The sequence below is a fragment of the Canis lupus genome, chromosome 19 (assembly GCF_048164855.1).
Source record: "Canis lupus baileyi chromosome 19, mCanLup2.hap1, whole genome shotgun sequence".
NCBI classification, from domain to species: Eukaryota; Metazoa; Chordata; class Mammalia; order Carnivora; family Canidae; genus Canis; species Canis lupus.
In genome coordinates this window covers 51356907-51373084 of record NC_132856.1, presented here as the reverse complement: position 1 = coordinate 51373084, position 16178 = coordinate 51356907, and the positions used below count along the sequence as shown (strand labels likewise).

Sequence of the window (16178 nt, the reverse complement as noted above, 5' to 3'; positions counted from 1 at the left end):
AGGTCAATAAGAGAATGATGTCATGGAGAAGGTGGAATAAAACTTTCCTACTAACATCTCCTCACATTGCACCGATTTTGACAACCACACAAGGATGAAAATATCTCTTGGAGAATTCAGTGGAGAATTTCTGGCACACAACTAGAGCAAAAAAACTGAGAGCAGACAGACTTGCAGATAGTAAGAGGAACAGTTCCATTTTACCTGCATCACCCCTCCCTCAAAGCAACACACCTCATCATTGAAACCCCTTCCTGAGTGTCCCTCAGTTTGGCCTGAGATTCCTTCCATAGAGAAAGTGAGAGCAAAGTGACTGAGCACCTGGCTTCCCCAGTGGTGTAGGACCCTGCACAAGAAGTTCATTGCTTTCTTCTCTAAGAATATGGAAGGGATCAGGATGGATGAGTGGCTGGAAGACTGATACTGGCAAATCTGCAGGACTCATACCATCCAGGGCTTAGAAATTTTAAAAAGGGCTGCAGATCCTACTGTCTCTACAAACACCATCAGGAGGCCTACTCACCAGCTGCTGGGACATTTCCAACTGGCTTATGGGTGTGCCTGATGCTCCATATGCTTCAACCCCCACCTTGTGGTCCGGCTCCCTGCATGCTCTGAGATGATGAGCACAGATGTCTGAGGCAGATGTCTTCCAAACATGTACATTCAACTAGTTTGACTTGGTGGAATTGGGAGAAGACACAGACACTTGAGTATTTCAGGGGACAACCTTAGGGAGAAAAATGAGAAGCTCTAAGCATCCAGGCTGGCTTTGAAAGACCGAGAGAAGGCATATAGCCTCAAGAATTTCTCCCAAAGAGGCAAAAGAGGCATGATGTGGGTGTATCCATAGAAAAAATCTGAGACAGTCTCAGAATATCTAGTTGGGCTGAATAGAGAGGGCGTTTCTCTCCCAAACTCAGTCAGTAAATACTGTGAGTGCCGTTTCTTCAAATGTAAAGACAGCAATACAAAACTTCAAGAAACACAAAACAACAAGGAAAAATGATACCACAAAGGAACACAATAATTTTTCAGTAACCAATCCCACAGAAATGAAGATCTACAGGAGGTGGGGGGGTATGGAGTAAATGGATGACAGGCATTAAGGAGAGCACATGATGAGATGAGCACTGGGTGTTATACTATATTTTGGCAAACTGAATTTAAATTTAAAAAAAAAAGAAAAGAATGGAGATCTACAAATTGTCCAGACACAGAGCTCATAATAACAGTTAGAAGAAAAATCAATGAAATCCATGAGAGCACAGATGTCAATTCAATGAAATTAGGAAAACAATACAAGAGCAAAATGGAGTTCAACAGATAAAAATCATAAAGAAACAAATTCTGGAGCTGAAGAATACAATGACTGAAATAAGATATGCAGTAGATAACTTCGAGAGCTAATTTGGTTAAGCAGAAGAAAGAATCTGTGAGATTCTAGACAGATCATTTGAAATTACAGAGTTAGAGGAATAAAAATAAAAAGAGTTAAAAGAAATGAAGAGAGCTTATAAGACTGATGGGATACCATCAAGTGAAATATCATATGCAATATGGAAGTCCTGAAAGGAAAAGAGAGAAAGAGAGGGGTAGAAAGCTTATTTAAAGAAATAATGGCTGGGATCCCACTCAAGATGGTAGAGTAGGAGGATCCTGAGTTCACCTCTTCCATAAACATGCCGAGGCTGCAACTACATGGAGAGCAAGTATATACTCTCTGAGAAAAACCTGAGGACTAGCAGAACAGCACTTCCACAACTAAAGCTATAAAGAAAAAGCTACATCAAGATAGGTACAAGAGGTTGAGATGTAGTCCCCCTGGTGTGGGGACCCACAACTGGGAAAATTATCACAGGCACAAATGCCCACCTTGAGGAGGAAAGGGTTCAAGCCCCATATCAGGCACCCTCCACTCTGGGGAGGGGCACCAGGAATATGAGCCTCCTTCATGTCTGGCTTTGAAAATCAGTAGGTCTTGGGGTGCCTGGGTGGCTCAGTGGTTCAGTGGTTGAGCGTCTGCCTTTGGCTCAGGGCGTGATCCTGGGGTCCTGGGATGTCCCCAAGTCCCACATTGGGCTACCTGCAGGGGCCTGCTTCTCCCTCTGCCTGTGTCTCTGCCTCTCTCTGTGTGTGTCTCTCATGAATAAATAAATAAAATCTTTAAAACAAAAAGGATGCCTGGGTGGCTCAGTGGTTGAGTGTCTGCCTTTGGCTCAGGGCATGATCCCAGGGTCTTCCCACAAGCATGCCTGCATCAGTCATGGCCCATCCACAACAGAAGGGCATGGGCAGCCCGCACAGGTAACACTACTGAAGAGTCTGGTTCTGATAACTAGAACAAAAAAAATAGGGTAATTGCACTCCTGGACCCTAGAAGATGCCTTCTACATAGGATCATTCCTTCAACAGCAGGAGACAGCTGATCTACCTAATATATAGAAACAAACACAGAGAGCCAGGCAAAATAAGAAGATAGAAGAAGTTCTAAATGAAAGAACAAGACAAAATCCCAGGAAAAGAAATAAGTGAAATGGAGATAATCTACCTGATAAAAAGTTCAAAGTAATGGTCAAATACTCACCAAACTCAGGAGAAGAATATATGAACACAGTGAGATCTTTAACAAAGAGAATATATTAAAAATGAACCAATCAATGCTGAAGAATACAAACAGGAAATGAAAAATACATGAGGGAATTGACAGCAGATTAAAGGATGCAAAAAAACAGATCAACAATGTGGAAGACAGGTTAGTGAAAATCATCCAAACTGAACAGCAAAAAGGAGAAAGAATAATAGAAATGAGGATATTTTGAGGGACCTCTGAGACAACATCGAACATGCTAACATTCACATTACAGGGAACCCAGAAGGAGAAGAGATGGAAAGGGGCAAAAAAAAAAAAAACCATATTGGAAGAAATAATGGCTGAAAACTTCCCTATCCTGGGGAAGAAAACAGACATTAAGGTCTAGAAAGCACACAGAGCCCTAAACAAGATGAACCCACAGAAGCCCACAGAAAGACACATATTAAGACATCAAAAATTAAAAAGAAAAAAAATCTTAAAAGCAGTAATAGAAAAGCAACTAGTTACAGGAACATCTGGGTGGCTCAGTGGTTGAGTATCTGGTTTTGGCTCAGGTCGTGATCCCAGAGTCCTGGGATCAAATCCTGCATCAGACTCCTCACAGGGAGCCTGCTTCTGCTTCTGCCTGTGTATCTGCCTCTCTCTCTCTCTCTCTCATGGATAAATTTTTTTAAATCTTAAAAAAAAAAAACAAAGGGCAACTAGTTACATATAAGGGAACACCCATAAGACCATAGGCTGATTTTTCAGCAGAAACTCAGGCCAGGGCAGCCCAGCTGGCTCAGTGGTTTAGTGCCGCCTTCAGCCCAGGGCCTGATCCTGGAGACCTGGGATCAAGTCCCACGTTGGGCTCCCTGCATGGAGCCTGTTTCTCCCTCTGCTAGTGTCTCTGCCTCTCTCTCTCTCTCTCTCTCTCTCTGTCTCTCATGAATAAATAAATAAAATCTTAAGAAAAAAAAAAAAGAAAGAAACTTAGCAGGCCAGAAGAAAGTGGCATTATATGTTCAGAGTGCTAAAAGGAAAATAAAAACCCTATAAGCAAGAATATTCTACACAGGAAGATTATCATTCATAATTAAAGGAAAGATAAAAAGTTTTGCAGACAAAAGTTAATAGCCCTCTAAACTGGTATTACAAAATGATAAAGGAACTTCTTTTAGTTATGGCCTTTTCGTGCCCACTTACACTTAAAAAATTACAAAAGAAAAAATCTAACTGGTAAAAGCAAACATAAAGATAGTGGATTAACCACTTAATGGTTCACTAATATCCTTCACTAATATGAAGGATAAGAAACAAAAGTATTAATATCAAATGTATCTACAATAATTATTTAAAGGATACACAAAATAAAAAGATGTAAAATGTGACATCAAATACATAAAACATAAAGGGAGGGGGAACATAGTGCCTTTAGAATGGGCTTGAATTTAAGTTAACATCAAAAATAGACTTCTATATACCCAGGGTGTTATATATAACTCTCATGGTAACCACAAAACAAAACCTATAATAGATATACAAAAAATTAGGAGAAAGGAATCCAAGAATAACAGTAAAGGAGTTATCAAATTACAAAGGAAAAAAGCAAGAGAATAAAGGAACAGATAAGAACTATAAAAACAACCAGAAAACAATAAATGAAATGGTAATAGGTATGTACCCATCAACAATTACTCTAAGGGTCCTTGGGTGGTTGCGTTGGTTAAGTGTCTGCCTTTGGCTCAGGTCATGATCCCAGGGTCCTGAGATCAAGTCCAATATTGGCCTCCCTGCTCAGTGGGAAGCCTGCTTCTCCCTTTCCCTCTACTTCTCTCTCTCTGTTTCTCATTAATGAATAAAACAACAATTACTCTAAATATAAATGAACTAAATGTTCCAATAAAAAAACACAGGTTGGTTGAATGAATTAAAAAAAAAAAAAGCCCCGGGGATCCCCAGGTGCCTCAGAGGTTTAGCACCTGCCTTTGGCCCAGGGTGCGATCCTGGAGTCCCGGGATCGAGTCCCATGTCGGGCTCCCGACATGGAGCCTGCTTCTCCCTCCTCCTGTGTCTCTGCCTGCCTGCCTGCCTCTCTCTCTCTCTCTCTCTCTCCCCGTCTACCATAAATAAATAAAAATAAATAAATCTTAAAAAAAAAAGCCCCATCTATATGCTGCCTGCAAGAGATTTACTTTAGACCTTAAGCCACATAAAAATTTAAAGTGAAAGCATGGAAAAAGATATTCTATGCAAATGGAAATGAAACAAATGCTAAGGTAGCAATAAATAGATCTTTCTAAAAAATCAAATCTTTAAACAAAAAGTTGGTTTGACCAGTTTCATACTTCCACATTTTTTTCATGTTGCTAATTAGCATCCATTCATTTATCCTTGAAGAACTTCCTTTTTTTGTGTTTAAAGATTTTATTTATTTACTCATGAGAGACACAAGGAGAGAGAGAGAGAGAGAGGCAGAGACACAGGCAGAGGGAGAAGCAAGCTCCATTCCATGCAGGGAGCCTGACATGGGACTTGATCCTAGGTCTCCAGGACCACACCCTGGGCCGAAGGCAGTGCTAAACTGATGAGCCACCCTGGCTGCCCTTACTCTTTTTTTTTTTTTTTTTTTTTAAGATTTAATAAAATCCTCCTATGTCAGGTCTACTGGTGATTAAACTCCCTCAATAATTGTTTGTCTGGGAAAGTCTTTATTTTTCCTTCATTTCTAAAGGACAGCTTTATTAGAAAAAGCATTCTTGGTTGACTGTGTTTTTCTTTCAGCACTTTGAATATAGCATCCAATTCTGTTCTGGCTTGTAAGTAAGGTTTCTGCTGAGTAATCCATTGATAATCTAGCTGGGATTCCTTTGTATGTGATGTGTCACTTTCTTCTTGCTACTTTCAAAACTCTGTCTTTGATTTTTGATGATTTGATTATAATGTGTTTATGAAGTCTTCTTTGGGTTGACTCTGGTGCCATTTGACTTCATTTCCTTGGGTCTATATCTCCAACCACTATTTCGGTTTTCTCGCTTTATTTAAGTATAGATGTGTTAATTAGCTTGATTGAGGTAATCATTTCATAACGTATGTATCATCACATTAAATAGGTGCAAATTTTATTTGCCAATTATGTCATAATAAAGCTAGGAAAAGAGAAGCTGTCACAAAAATAGAAGTATATTATTTTGCTATTTTTAAAAAAATATTTTATTTATTTATTCATGAGAGACACAGAGAGAGAGAGAAGCAGAAAACATAGGCAGAGGGAGAAGCAGGCTCTCTGCAGGGAGCCCAACGTGGAACTCGATCCCAGATCCTGGGATCATGCCCTGAGCCAAAGGCAGATGCTCAACTGCTGAGCCACCCAGGCTGTCCAATTTTGCTATTTTTAACGCAATTAATAGAACTGGAAGCAATTTTTGTAATGCAATATTCTGTTTCCATGACAATTATCATCAAGGGAACAGAATCTCAGATGGGAGCTTCTCTGATTCTTATTTAAAAATTGTGTAAGTTGCAGCTTAATTGTTCATTTTTCCTACTATCTTTCTAATTTATCAAAAAGTTTTAAAATAATATCACTGACTGATGTTTGTTAGTTTGAGATGTCTTGGTTATGTTTGGGTCCCACGTTTTATCAAGGATGTCCCAGTTAAGTGATAAAAAGCAGCAAATCTCACTGAGCTCCATCACATACGAATGTAGTGATGTCATCCAAAAAGATTTTAAAAAAACAAACCAACCTCTCTACTGTAGTTCACTCAGCCAAGGAGATCCCCAAGGAGCCAAGGGAGAGATGTGAGAGGGGTGACCTCTTCCAGAGCAATGGCGCCCAGCATGGCACTGAGGAGAGGGGAGGCCACCCCTTCCTGCAGTGGGATGTGCCAGAGGACTCAGGTGTGGTTCCACTATGTCTCAAGGAGGTCCCAGTAGTTGTGCTGAGCTCATGGGCTGCTATTTCCAGGACCCAAAGTATAATGTGTAACCAGATGGAAGGTCACATGCTCAGGGCCTGGGAGAACCTCTACTTTCAGGAAAGCCCAGTACCTAGTGCTGCGCAGTAGTGTCAAGGCTCCTGGGGGTACCCAGTAAAGGTGAATCGTGTCCCCCAAGGTGAAGGCAACTGTGCTGTGAGGCTGTGGAGACAGGCACTGAACAGAACAGACCCCACCAAATCTATGATGGCAGGATATTTACCAGGTGCCGACTGGGTTGTCAGTAATTCCAGTAATCTTGGGGACTGGGAAGAGGGGCTTGTTTGGTGTGACCACAACCTCATAATTGTGGCAATCCACTCTGAGGTGTCATCCATTCTTTCCAGGTTTAAGAACAGGCTGACCTTGGCTGTTAAAAGGAGAAGCTCTGGTGATAATCACTTCTTCCTAATAGGTATGGTACAATAGTTTTCAATCGTGGAAAGCCAGGTTTCATTTAACTGGGTCTGATTATAGTAATTTAGCTGGGGGGGGGGTGCTGGGGAAGGTTGGGGTATTTTCAAGAAATTTTGGAAGTGCCAAAGATTTCATTTAAAATTTTAATTCACGATTCATTGGTTCAGAACTTCTTTGTGTGGTGTAGGATATTTCAGGACAGTGTATTATGACCATGGGGAATTTAGGCCAGACAATAGTTTTCTGATGATTAGGGCAAGTCATACCCCTTTGCCTCCTGTTTTATATTGAGTAACTCCCCAAAGATGATCGAGGTATCTTGCTAAAACTTAGTGGGGGTCCCCAGGTATAACTCCAAGTTGAACGCTAGTATTGATTATTGGCATGAAGATTCCTAAATTAATACATTACAGTGGATGGCAAGATTAACTCAGAACCTATATTGTAGAACCTATATTGTAGAACCACAAAGGCCAGGCAGTGTACTTTTATCCTTTTCTTTGTATAAATTCTTTTACTCTATGTTGGGTTTCCAATTGGTCAAATTTTAGACCTTGGTTTCAATACTTTTTCTTTTGCTTCCTTCTCAGTCTTGGTTTTTTCCATCACTGGATGTACTTCAGGGGAGGAGGTGTCCTCTCTAACCCAGTATTGATACATTTCTTTCCTTCAGGGTCTCAAAACAGCGCCATCAGGGTTAGGAGCTTCCCCCATGACAACTGATTGCTCCATAGGGTTCAAGGATCCTGGACTTAAGTCACATTTGAACTAATTCCTTTGCTGTGCCACAGGGGGACCATGAATGTCATCCCCTAAACTGGAGGCTGAGGCTCTTTGCTGTAGTAGAGGCAGGGGTAGCAACAGAGGGACCTAAGGGTCCTGGTGAGCCCTCTGGGGCCAGGGGTCTGGACTCAGCCCACCACCTGCTAGCTGCCTCTCACTCTCTCTTCTCTTTCTCTGATTAAATGGCTGCTCTCTCAGGAGTGACCACCTGATGGACCCCTCTCTTGCACAGGGTATAGTCCTCACCCCCAGGTGTGTCAGAGAAAACCAGCAAAGACATCAACCCAGGACCACTCTGAGAAGAGCTCCAGTCCTACCCTCATCACACTCCTACTCCCACATGCCTAGGAATTCTAAGTGCCAACTCTGGAGGCTGAACACAGAACTGAGGCTTGGGAGGGTCACCAGTGTGACACGGGGCAGCAAAGGTCACACCAGTAGCCCCCTACTACATGCTGCCATCAGGCATCAGAGCAGGTGAGCAAATCAGAGCAAGAGAAGTAGACCTACAGGTGGTGATCACATCTAGACATGCTGCTCATGGAGCCAATTATTATGGCCACCTGCAGATGGATATATGGTTCCCACGTTAAGAATGACACCCATGTGGCACATATGCACACAGACAAACACACTCTGACAGAGTAGGGGAAAGCTTAGGACCAACATAATAGATCTCTGGGGGAAGGAAGGGTGAGCCTCTCAAACAGCTCTGAAATGGCTTCAGAAAGCAAGGAGAGGGAGCCATCTGGTTGGGCTTTCGCTGTGGTTGGGGGGTTAGGCTGAAGCAGAAATTCTGCACACAGGCAGGGGTTTGTGTTTGAATCTGAAGTCAGTGCCAGAGGAAGGAGCTTGCAGACTTTCTTATCAGCCTTCCAGGCTGGGGGCACAGTTCAGAGGCAGAGGGCAGGCTTAAACTGTGAGCAAACAGCCAAAAATGTGAGTCCAACTGCTCATTACAAGGATAAACACAGATAAGAAAAAAATGCCTTTGCAATGGTTTTTATATAAGAAAATCATAACAGAAGTTTCAAGAAACGATCAACACTGTGTTTGAGGGGGGCTGGGATAACCATGCAGGAGGGGACTAGGATATGTGGCCAGCAAGTTTCTTAGCTTAGACTTTCCTACCTAACAGATTTATTTAAAATAGAGAAGTTTATATATACCATAATTTACTATTTCCTTTTTCTTTACCTATAACACTTGTACACTGGAAACTATTCTAAGATTGAATTTCTTTCAACACTAACATTTACAAAAGTGTACACCATACAAAAAAACATTTTCAAATCCCCAAGTAAAAGAACACATGGCATTGTAAGCAGACAGCTATGAGTCTCCAGCAAAAGAAAGAGAAGACACAGTTTTAATGACATGAAACAAATGATCTTAGGCCCCTCACTATCCTCTGTGATCTATGCTTTACCAGCCGTACTTGCCCTAGGACACCTCTGGCTGAACTTCTAGGAGGTGTTACAACAAAGAAATCCAAAGACTTCAGCAGTTAAGGGTTTTAAGGCAAGAGAAGGAATGCAAAAACTAACAGTCTCTACCCGGCCAGGAAATAGCCTGAGTTGGAGGCAATAAATCAATGGTAAAACCAGTGCTGTTTCAAAAGTAGACTGACCTCATGCACATTTCTGAGTTGTTTTCACAGGATTCAAACTGTGCCCCATAGCATTAATGAGGGTAAAAGGGTCACCAGCAAGACCCCCTCTGAACCCCACTGCCTTCCTCAGAGGAAGGTTAACTTTATCTTTTAAGGCAAACAAGAGGAAGAGCTCCAGGGGCCTACAGAATTTGCGATTGACACCTGGGCAGCTGGACCATGGAGTGTCCAACAATTACCTCTACTTCATTATAATGTTAAAATCTCCACCCAAGGGGCACCTGGGTGGCTCAGTCCCTTAAGCGACCAACTCTTATGTTCAGCTCAGGTCTTGATTTCAGGCCTAAGTTCAAGCCCTGCTTTGGGCTCCATGCTGGGTGTGGAGCCTATTTAAAAAAAAAAAAAAAATTAAGAAACCACCCAGAAGGAGCACAAACCTCATTACCGTACACTGTATGTACAATCGTGTTTCCTTAGGACACATGTGCAGCCTTCAGGCACCTGGGTGGCTCGGTTGGTTAAGCAGTGGACTCTTGGTTTAAGCTTCAGTGATGATCTCAGGGTCCTGAGATGGAGTCCTGCATTGGGCTCAGTGGGGAATCTGCTGGAGGATTCTCTCCTTGCATTCGTGCCCCCGTCTCTAAAACAAATAAATAAATCTTTTAAAAAGAGAGAGAGAGAGAGAGAGAGAGAGAGACGCATCCGAAACCTTATTCCCACCTCTCCATATGAGGAAAGAATTACCCTTTCTGGATATACATCCTAATGCTAAAAAAAGGAACCCACTCACCCCTGCTCCAGTAGTCAAGGCTTTGGAAATTATTCCCTGTGATCTCCTTATTTACCACAAATAGTTTCCCTTGTGTGATAACTCCCCCTGGCGCAGTCTCTACTGTAACTCACCAAGGAGCAAATTCCCATTAGTTCAGTTATAGCATCACTGATGAGAAAGTTAAAGGTAAGCTGAGGGCAAAACATGAGCTGACACCCCGAAACCACCCCCCTTAAGGCGAGATATACATATCACATTCCTCAGGCACTAAAACTGCCTAAGAACAAAGGCAGGGGAAAAATAAATGGTCAGCTGATAAAGATCGCAGTCAAGTAGGACCCAAAACACCAGTCTAGTTTGTAATTATCTTAATGATTTACCAGAAAAACACAATCTTAATGATAGGCTACCAGGAACCTATAGACTCAATTACCTGAAGCCCTAATATCACCTTCACCTCCATAGGATAGAAAACCCTATATGATCAGTCATTCCTCACAATCAAATGCAGCACTCTGCCCATGGGTCCTGTCCCTGTGCCTTTTTGTTATAAAACGTCCCAAGAATTCTTTCTTGACCGTCGTGCTTGACAATCTCCCATCAACAGTTTGTCCTTTGCCTAACCCACACTTAGGATATTTCCAGGAATAAGTAGCATTTTCTAATGCTTTTAGGAGTTTGAGTGTAGCTCCTTCAATGCATTGGATTTTAAAAGATTTACAGAAGCTTTGGGCCATTTTCCTCCCATCAATTAAAATAGGAATTCCAGGGACACCTGGGTGGCTCAGCAGTTAAGTGCCTGTCTTTGGCTCAGGGCCTGATCCTGGAGTCTCAGGATCGAGTCCCGCATCAGGCTCCCTGAATGGAGCCTGCTTCTCCCTCTGCCTATGTCTCTGCCTCTTCCTCTCTCTCATGAATAAATAAATTTAAAAATCTTAATTAAAAAAAATAGGAATTCCATTGCTCTAGCCTGTTGAATGTCAATGTTCTCTAGGGACACATACAAACAAAAACTGATCCAAAATGAAAAATGACCTGAGAGCTTAACCATGTTCATTTTACATCTTGAAGTTCACCCAACATATCACTGATTCTACTCGGTTTCCAGAATTTTCTAGCTTTCCTCACACCTTATCGTCAATCAACTTACAGTTTAGGAACCCAAGTACTGGGGGGAACCAGAGCCAAAGGGCTGCCCTCATCAATCAATAAAGAATTCAAAGGAAAGAAACCCTGGACGCAGCACAGATGAGCAGCCTGCTTCCGGAACCCAGGACAGAAGAAAAGCCACATTCAGAAGGTTCCACATTCTAGACTCTCCTGGTGGAGACTGAAGTCCTGGAGTGGCTCAGTCCCTGGTGAAGGAGGGTAGGGACCTGAGCAGTCACAGGAATGACCTCTGGGATCCCCACACACCCTCCCCTCCCTGGAGCATGATGGATCTGCTCCCTCCCTCCCTCAGGCTCCCGGTCTAATGCGTGAGGAAATTCTCAGCAGGATTCAATTCAAGGTAACCAAAAAACCCAACCCAACACCCCCCCCCCCCCCCGCCAGTCACTGACCCTAATCCAGGACACAGAACTTGACTTTCCCAGACTTTCTCAATGTAAACAGTTTACAGTCTGAATACACCTACACTGTGGATACAAAATTCCAATGTATGTTTAGAGCCCTTCCATCCCCAGCTTTCCAGGGCTCTGTACTTTCAGTGTAAAGGGCTCCTTCTCAGGTGTGTGTGTGAGTAGGTAAGATACCTGTAGGGGAAGTCCCACAGAAAGAACTTGGCCTTGAAGTACTTCGCAGTCTCCAAATGGGGGCCTTTAGAGATACTGAGTGCATACCTCTGACCCCACTAGAGTTGCTCTACACCACCACTGATATTTTAAGTAACACAAACTCCGTGTATGAACAATCCAACAAAATCCCTCAAACCTGGGGGGCCTATGTGGCTCCTCAGTTGAGCTGCTGACTCTTGATTATGTCTAGGGTCATGATCTCAGGTCATGAGATTGAGCACCCCCCCCAATCTGGCTCTGCATTTAGCGGGGGCCTGCTTGTCCCTCACCCTTTGCTCCTCCCCTTCTCTCTCTCTCTCTCAAATAAATAAATAAATAAGTAAAATCTTAAAAAAAAAAAATCAATCCCAGCGATTATGTAAAAGGAAGGAAGACAACTGTATTTTTTAACAAGAAAACACAAGTATCTCTTGTTTTCAGAAAATGATGTTAATTATTATTTGTATGCCAGGAAACTGTTTTATAAACAATCACACTTGAACACTCTGGTGTGGCAAGTCTAAGCTCTGGAATTTCATTTTACATCACCCAAAAGTAAGGAACAGATCTCAGAAACATCCTGCCAGGGGAAGAAAAAGGGAAACAAAAAACTTTAGCATATGCAATGTAACACTTTTTTTTTTTTTTTTTTGCCCCAGAATTCTCCTCTTTCTTGCCGCTTTGGAAATACACTGTTTTTCAAGACCTATGGATTAAATACATTTTACATTTATTGCAAAACTGACTTTAAAAGAGGGAATACATGTTTTCAACGTGACAAACCCACGAAGGCACAAGTGATCTCAGGACAGATCACTCAGGAAAGCTCCAAAGGATGTTCAAAGTTCCACAGGATGTCTGTGCCCAGGAAAGATCCTGGGGAGAGGGGCACAATGATTTCACACAACCTTGTTCCAGGTGGTTATTCTCTGCTTCTTCTCATGTAAAATATCCACGAATAAAAAATAAGCCTTTTAAAACGAGCCATCCATTGACTGTGGATAAATGATACACAATTACAACGCTGTGTCTGTTCGAAATGCACCATGGAGGACAAATCATCGCTGATGCTGTAAATCCGAGAGGGGAATCTGCGTCTGGGGAGGCGGGGCGGGATCTGCAAACAAGCATTTATTGCCAGTCCCAGGAAAGGACGGGCTGGGACACAGGATCGTGGATTTGAGACTCTGCTTCCCAAACATCTAGAACACTCAGGAGAAAAGGGGCGCCCCCAGGAGAATGGAGAGACTGGGGACCCCACAGACCACAGCACCTCCTGCGCACGAACCCGGGAGACCGAGTCACGACTGTCCCCTGACGACCCTCCCCGTGGTCACCGCACCATCGGGGAGACGCGGCCGCGCGCAGGGACCAGACAGGACGCCGGGGTCCCAGCTGCCGGCCCAGCCCGCACGCGGCGCGCCGGAGGGGACTGAGGTCAGAGCGGCGTCCCCGGGGACTCGGAAGCTCCCGAGGAGGGTCGGGTCCCGCCACCGCGCGTCGCCAGCCCCTCCGCCCGTCCTGGCACCCCCGGCCCCGCACACTCACCGCTTCCCGGCTTCTCAGTCCGCGGGCGTTGTCCCTATGGTGCCGGCAGCAGGTGCATCAATCTGCGCGACTGATGCTCCAGCAGAACCACCAGAGACCGTTACGCGCAGGTGAGATGCGATCGCAAGGCCACCGGCGTCCACACGGCTGCCGAGCGTCGCCACGCCCACCAGCCCCTGCGGTGCCCCTGATTGGACAGCTCGCAAGGGACCCGCCCCTCTGCTCCTGAGTGACAACAGGAGGTCCGATTGCTTAGTAGAACCCGTCTCTGCGGGTGTCGGTTCCTTGGACGTTTGGGCCAATATTTAGACAAAATTTGGTCCAGGCCATAAAGGAACAGTGGCGTCTTCCTGCAGCTCCTTCTAGATGTGGGGACACAAGTGTGCGCAGGGAGATCCAGAGTCGGTTCCAGTGGAGGGATGCTCTTGTTCAGAGCAAGAGGGGCACCTGACCAGGCTAGGGCAGCAGGGGCCAGGGGGTGTTCAGGGGTTGGCACGAGTCTGCGAAGCCACTCAGGGAGCTATGATTCTTGTTTACAGACACACTTAAAATTTACCTCCTCCCGTGGTGCCTGGGTGGCTCAGTTGGTGGGATCCAGCCCCGCTTTGGGCTCCCTGCTCAGCGAGGAATCTGCTTCTCCCTCTCTCCCTCTCCTCCTCCCCACTGCTGGTGCTCTGTCTCTCTGAAATAAATAAAATCTTAACAAAAATTTTACCTCACCGTATACAATAAAGATTGGCTCCATATTGATCTTTAACTGTCATCAGCGTTGAGGCTCCACCCATCCTTTCTCCACCTGCAGGCAGTGGTACTTCAGCTAAAGACTTCCACGTTCTCCCAAGCACTTGGTTGTTGTGGAAATTTGAATGCTGAAGCCTGAGCCTCAGCTCAGGGACCCTTCTCCCCCAACCATTAGCTGTGAGGTATGTTCGTTAAAACTCTTAGGTGCTGGAGCACCTGGGTGGCTCAGTGGTACAGCGTCCCCCTTTGACTCAAGTCTTGATCCCAGGATCCTGGGATCGAGTCCTCATCAGGCACCCCCAGGGAGCCTGCTTCTCCCCATGCTTATATCTCTGCCTCTTTCTGTGTCTCTTATGAATAAAATAAATAAAATCTTTAAAAAAAAAAAACACCTCTCAGGTGTCCATTTTACACTAGAAGGAAATCCAGCTCTTGAGTGTGTGCCTAAATATTTAAAAATGTAAACTTTATGATATCCCTAGGGCAACTGAATTCCTACTTTCACCAATGTTAGAAAAAATAAAATGTTAGGTAATGTATGTCGTACTTGAAAACTCGTACTCTACTAAACACATTAGTTCAAAACTCAGAGCACATATTTAATTGAGGTATTTAATTATTTTACTTTATTGAGATATACATGCTATACAACAGATTTCTTTAATGTGTACAACTCAATGGTTTTCAATATATTGACCAATACAGCCTATTAGCACCACAATTTTTGAACATGTAGCATGGGTCAGAATTTCCTTTTTTAAGGTTGAATAACATAACATACATGTATGTATGCACTCCCCTTTGCTTATCCATTCATCATTTGATGTACATTGGGTTCACATCCACCATTATTTGTTGTGAACATAGGTTTATATCTCTTTGAGACTCTGCTTTTAACTGTTTTGGGTATACATCCAGAAATTAAATTGCTGCATTATATGGTTATTCTGTTCTTAGTTTTTTGAAAAATCACTATACCTACAAAGGCAGGACTGTCTGTATCATGCCTACTGTTTACATTCAAACCTGAGCAATTCCTGAGACAGCGTTACCTTAAGATGTAAGAGGTGGTGGAAATAGAAATGCTTCATGGTGACATCCTTAATCATTGAGGCCACTACCCTTCTAGGGAAGATGGACAACACACCCTTGGGTCCCATTATCTTATATACCATTGTGAACTTACCTTCAAAGCTCTTATTTCTGGCTTATAAACCAAGCCTTGGGGCACCTGGGAGGCTCAGCTGGTTGAACATCTGCCTTCGGCTCAGGTCATGATCCTGGTGTCCTGGGATGGAGCCCTGCTTGGGCTCTCTGCTCCCCGTGGAGCCTGCTTCTCCCTCTCCTCTGTCAGCTGACCCCCCTGCTTGTGAGCACTCTGTCAAATAAATGGATAAAATCTTAAAAACAAAACAAACAAAAAACCCAAGGCTTATCATTTGTTAAAGGTGTCTCTTTCCCCATAAAATTAAAAGCCACCAGGACTGTAAGAACTTTTTAATGTCTCTATCTCCAGAGCCTATTGGGCCTTGATTCATTTTGTGCTTATTATGTATGTTTTGAGGCTAGATTGCCTGGTAGAGAGGGACACTCAAAAGTTAACATGAAAACACAGTTCCTCAGCAAGAAAGACCTACTTTGAAAAGTGGTCCTGTCTTTGTCATTTTGTATTGAAAGATGCAGGCCTCAGTTGACTCATTAAATAAGTTAATATAATGAACAAGAATAATCCAGTTGATCTAAGCTCATTTTATTTCACACTTCATGAAGTGGGCAATCTCTATTCTAAAGAATCCAGAGAACTTCAAAGCAAGGAGCAGGGATGAACTATTATAGAGGAAAGCATTCAGTAATAAGGAAAGAGTATTTGGCTTCAGTTGATGGGCTGGGGTTGTATATCTGACTTTATTTAAAACAAGGAAAGCTTCATGGGGATCCCTGGGTGGCGCAGCGGTTTGGCGCCTGCCTTTGGCCC

At 43.5% G+C, this 16178-nt stretch overlaps 1 protein-coding gene across 1 annotated transcript in view; it reads right to left on the bottom strand.

Annotated features, from left to right (window-relative positions):
- The window catches only part of LOC140610761 (uncharacterized), a 40688-nt gene extending 26144 nt beyond the window's left edge, over nt 1-14544 (bottom strand). The window contains exons 1-2 of the mRNA XM_072787162.1: nt 13463-14544; nt 9805-10007 (exon numbers count right to left, since the gene is read on the bottom strand). The gene's annotated coding sequence lies outside the window, so the exon portion shown is untranslated. The remainder of the gene's footprint in view (nt 1-9804; nt 10008-13462) is intronic.
- Between the last annotated feature and the right edge of the window lie 1634 nt (nt 14545-16178).